A 6,000-nucleotide genomic window follows, 5' to 3' on the forward strand; every position below is an offset into this window, starting at 1 on the left:
CTGTCCTCGTCTCTTTCTCCTCTTCCTCTTCCTCTCTCCAGCAATTTGCAGGAATTCGTGTGGTGATGGCTTCTGTTCCAGACCAAACATGTGCACCTGTTCGAGTGGCCAGCTCTCTCCCAGCTGTGGAGCAGGAGGAGGAGGTCAGTAACAGTGCCACTCATCACTCACATACAGTAACTGAAACTTCATCAAACAAACCCCATCATCGGTGGGTAAGAGACAAATATTACATTGCATTCATCTGACAGTTTAAGCAAAAGCCACTTACATCTCTTCCCCCACATACTCATCAGATACAATTTTGGGTTCAGTGTCTTGCTTGAGGACATTTTGGTTTCTGGGGAACCAACCACCAACTCTTTAAGAGCTAAAACAATTAGTCGATTATACAATTAGTTGATTGACTGCAGCTGCATTTACAGACTCAATTAACCGCTCAAGTAAGCAAGCAAACAGTGCTGCATGTGTGTTTGTTGGAAAAAACAAGACACTTGATGATATTAGGGAAGCTTGGGAAATACGCTTATTGACTTTCTGGTGGAGCCTCAGATTAGAAGAGCAATACCACTCTCACATCTGTCCATTGAATATTAGCCTTAGCTTCAGCAGATACCCAATATCAGCCTTGTAAAATTCAGACAGATAATACAAAACCAAGGAGTGTAGACAACTGAAGCAGCAGAATTGTACAGTGTTTAGAGAGGCTTCTTCAACTGTGTTCCCAGATTGAAGCATCTTGCTGGAGAGCATTTGGTTTATGGGTCACTTTATCTGATTATTTACTGTACACGAGGATTGTTAGGATAAACAAATATATCTTTGTTGCAATGGAAAGTATACAAATAGTAGGCCTATAGTCTTATTCTTCTAAATGACCTTACGCCTGACTTCACTGTGTGATCCTGCTGAGTGGCCCAAACAACTGATGAAACGATATTGGATGTTACACTGAGCAGTTTCAGTTCCTACTCATCCAGTCGCTCAGCTTTTCCAAATGTAGTGATTCAAACCTTCTCTCACGAGAGCCAGAATAGTACCGTAGCCAGCGTATAGAGTCCCGGGCCTGCTCTACAGCCTGCAGGTCACAGGGTTTGTCAGGATTAGAGTAGAGAGTCTGGCTGCCCCAGCTCAGTCTGCTGGGCTTAGTTACAGACCACTCAGGATGTGTGTGTGTGTGTGTGTGCCTGTTTTACTGCACATGCCGACTGTGTGAAACCCATTTGTCTTAGCAAGATTAGTGTAGTGTGTGTAGGGTTTAGATATGAAGTTAATATGTAGCGGACATGCAGAAAACATCGTCGTTAAGCAACACTTTGGGAGCATGCAAAGTATGTGTCGATGTGTGTGTGGATCAAGTAGCGTGCAATGTGTTCGGCTTCTCTGCTTTATTTGGCTCGTCAGTCACGCCTGGCCCCTGCCAGACCCTTTACACATGCTCACATTCCATGAAGTCCGCTAACGCACATTTTCAGTCACGCAGCTGCACACACTGACAGATACACAGACACTCATACTTTTGTACCAATGAGACAGACAAAAAAAAAATGAACTGGCACACGCAGCATCAGTGAGCATCAGATGGCTGTGACCCAGATGTGTAAAACAGGATCTAGTCCAGCCATAAGTAAGGACGACCCTTAGAGGAAGGGCATTGAGGGTGGGGTGGAGGAAAATCAGCCTCTGACCTGAATGGCAGGATACGCGCAGATCTCCTGCAGAGTCAGGGCTTTGGCAAGAGCTATGAAGTCATGTTCCTTCGGGGCAGGAGTGGGGCTAGAAAGTGAAGTAATACATTAGAGTGAGAGCTTAGCAGAGCTGGACCGAACCGATCGTCCTACTCTGTGGTTCTCAGCTTTCCCCAGCAGGGATTTATGGGGGCTTTTCAACAGGTTTACAGGCAGTGGAGAGGCAGGGAAGGAGGCTACTGAGATACTGTATGATCTGAGACAGCTTTAACGTTCTATGATTAGTATATGGGGAATTTGTTTTAGTGCACCGTTAAGAGTGTGTCACTGCAAAAAAAAAATCTTACTGTGGTCCCTATGGCGGCTTTCGTGAAAGTCAGAGGTCAAACAGCTTTATGGCCTGAGATAAACATACAACCATCAGTGAACACTGATTGCTGCGGATGGACCCCAAGTAGCCGAGGAGGTCACCTTATTTTGTAAAAGTTAGCTCTCTTCTATAAAAGTTATAAAATTCAAGCGGAAGCTATAATTCTAGTAAACTATGAAAAGTAATTTCATCACTGTTCTGCATGTAACTACTCCCAACTCTACTGTGTCTAAATATATGTTATATTTGGGGGAGGTGTCTGCAATTGGCTTATATTAAGTCATAAAGCTTTGTTTTGATTTTAATTCTCACAGAGCAATACTCACTTTTTTCTAACTGTTTTCACAACGTTATCTGTGTCGGATGCTTCAGTCCAGGAGAAGGCAAACCCTCCTCATCGTAGCTCTTTTCTGCCTGAACGTGCAGACTCCCAAATTCAGCTTTTGGACAGAGTCCACCATTTAACAGGATAATTCAGTGCAGTTGGAAGCAAATTGCAGTTCTATCGAGATCCGTTTGGAAATGCCAATTTCCTCTGCCTGAATTATACAGCCTGATTCTAGCACCCTGGTTCGCTAAGTTATAGATAGCATCTTTATGTCTCACATCTTGCCTGTGGAATGCAGAGGTTAAAATAAATCAGCAACACATTTGTGCTCTTCTACATTTAATCCAAGTGTCTGCGACTATTGTTTTGTCCACACACATGGTTTTCCATGATTTCGTTTTTTGACTCTTCCTGGAATCTTTGCTTTTTGCCGATGAACAATATTAGCTTGTGTTTCTGTGGATAGCCTGCCAGACCTTTCAAACATTTTCTTTAATTTCCTGAAATAGAAAAGTAAAAAAGCACAGCCAAAGTGGCTTTCTAACTGCACTGATAACCTGGAGTTCCCTGACAACAAAAGTTCATGCTGCAAGTCACTCTTGTAATAAATACAGTGACAGTTTAGGGCAGATCAGCTGTGCTGAAGATCGCACAGGTTCATCTTAATAACCTTGTCCTCCCATAACCATAATTAGGAAATCATTACCACAGATGTTCTTGCCCTAATGCTGAGAAACAGCTGTCTCTATACTGACAGGCTTCCATTGGCTATTGACTAGGAGCAGAGTGAGTCCTGGGAATGCAGAGAGAGGCCTTTTAATTAGAAGCCATGCCACTACTTCAACATAGTCAATCTTGACTGCAAAGTAATGCTTCATCCTGTGGTCTGTAAGCAAATAAATGGGTCTAATATACCCAGAAAATTGATGATGTGTGTGAGGTACAGTGTTAACTAAGAGGGCTGTGAGTTTCCTAGAATGGAAAGAAATCTTTGTATGTGACTCTCAACCAGCTTTGACAGCATCTCACGCAGCCCTCTGTTTCACTTCATCGCCCATCCATGCTCAAACTAAGGCTGACTTGTCACTGATCCCTGGGGTGTGTAAACCAGGACAAAACACAACTATAACGCTCCTCGGTTTTCCATCAGACACACACAAATGTACCCGCTCGACACACAAGCCTGGACTTCCTGTGTTTCGCAGCCTCTCGTAAAAAACACCCAGATGTGAGCAGCTCACTCGCGACACTACCAGAGTACAGAGGTGCATTGTGGTGCCGCAAAGCAGCACCCAACTCCTTTTGCTCAATGTCTGGAAGACACAAACACACACACACACACACACACACACACACACACACACACACACATATGCACATCCCCTACCCTATTGCTTTACACGTGCAGCTTTCCAGTCATTGGAGCAAACCATCTCTCTCCACCTGCGGGGGATGAAGTGCCAGGAGGAGGGGGAGCGAGAGGCGAGGTTAACCAGTGAGATCATCTCCTTCTGTCTCCAAATGTGCTTGTTTGCTTCCTTCTCCTCCAGACATGGTACCTTTCCAGCACCTGTCCCATTAGCCTCTGTTTCTGAGGACAGAGAGTTCATTGACTTTAAGACCATATCTTCTTGACCAATTTAGAAACACTGTTTGTGGGGCAGGGGGGGGGGGGGGGGGGGGGGGGCTTGTTTGAAAAATGGAAGAGTTAATCCAAGTTGTCCTCAGCTTTGGAAGTTTTCTCTTCAGTTTGTTCCAAGGAGAGGAAAGCTGAAATCACTCAGCGCAATCATCATCATTCAGGTTTCACAACACTGCTCCTATTGTTGGCCTTAAATGAAGAAAAAGAGTCATTAGAGTGTACAGCGTTAACCTCATGTCTTGGTCTCAGGAGGAAGACCTGACATATGTGAAAGTGACTGCGATTAAGGGTGAGAAAGAGAGAGACAGCACACTAGTTCACTGACAGATAAACCCAGCCTGCCCCAGAGTCCCAAAGAATTAGCTTTAATTTATCACCATATGTTGCCATGAGACACAATCCAGACAAAAAGTTGTTTCTGCCAAATCTGTAAGTAGAGTCTGCCAAGTGTTGCACATGAGAAAGTTAACTGGAATTCCTTCCAGACTTGAGATGCATTTCAGTGAATTACACCTCTGCCTCACATTTACTGAAACTACAGAGGGTCCACATCCAAGATTCGTGCTATTGTGCTTTGACTCATGTAACTGAAGTCTGAAATGTGTAATCTGCCAGTAAGGCAGGCATGAGTGATCACAAAGAATAGCTACCAAAGAGTAGATTCACTCATCCTGACTCACACAAGTCATATTTAGTGTGTTTGGGTACAGTCAGTGGCTGCATTATAGTGGCTGAAGTACCTCCTGTTTGGCAAATATGCAAACTCAGAAAGTCTCATTAGACAACCTCAACTATGAGGAAGCTCAGTCATTTCCCTTCTGCTGCACAGCCCTGCATGCCAGAGATTTTAAAGAGCGAAGGATACATAAACAGACAGACGGAGAAAGAGAGAAAGAGAGGAAATTAATGTTGAACTTGCGATTAAGATATAGACAGAAGAGCATGAAAGGCGCTGAGGGAATAGTGGAGGAAAGAAGTAAAAGGAAGGCACAGGGAGAGTAAAGTACAATAAACGAAGGATGCAAGGACACATTAAGTGAATACAGTTCTTTAGCATCCAGAACTGTAGATGTCTTCTCCCCTCTTGTGTTCACTAAAAGGCTGTCTGCCAGAAAGATCAATTAGTTTCCCTTATGAAAGCTGCAGCTACGTGTTTGAGTCCTATTGGTCCTCTCACAGTCTGTGTGGCAGTCTGCCAGCCAGGAGTCTCCTATTTCACATCATACTACCTGTACCACCTCAGCACAGCACTCCTGGTTTGTTTACCCACTGTTCCAAGTTACTCCTTTTCTTTCTAATAAATCTGCTCCCCTGTGCCTCCTGTTTTGCCATTGTACCGTACTTCTTTCCCCCCCCCCTCACCCAGTTTCCATCTCCTCTCAGCAAAATTCCTGACTGACTAACTGACTGTAGCATACAGCTGGCTCGACTTATTGCGTACTCCAAGTCTGCTTGATTAAATTAGTTTTTGTGGCCTTGGGGTCTTTGAGTCTTGTCTGTTCATCTAAAGCTGCCAAAGAAACACCGGACTTGTGCAAACCCGACTAAAGTGGAAAAAGCCTCTTAATTTGTTAAAGTGTCACTAGAGTTTGGAAACAACTCTCAATGCGTTTTTCAATTAGGTCATAATATAATGAAGGAATCTGACCACTCAATCGATTCATTTTCCCATTTAATTTCCTAAAAGTTGAGGTTTGGTTGATAATACCTGTAAAAGCTTTAGAATAAAACCTATCAAATAATGCTGTCACTGACTCAAAGCACATGTACTGTACTTGTCTATTTTGTGATAAATCTGCAGCTAGTGTTATTCGATAGAACAGGGGATGTGAATGCCTAATCATTTTTGAATTGCATCTTGTTTACACTTGTCTTTCTTTGTGCCATTCCCCACTCATCATTCCTCCCCATCACCCCCAACTCTCTCTCTCTCTGCCTCTCTCCTACAGTTCAGTCCTGTAACGTCAGGTGT

This window comes from Anarhichas minor, unplaced genomic scaffold (genome assembly GCF_050575085.1).
Source record: "Anarhichas minor isolate MPS153535 unplaced genomic scaffold, ASM5057508v1 ptg000010l, whole genome shotgun sequence".
Taxonomy (NCBI): domain Eukaryota; kingdom Metazoa; phylum Chordata; class Actinopteri; order Perciformes; family Anarhichadidae; genus Anarhichas; species Anarhichas minor.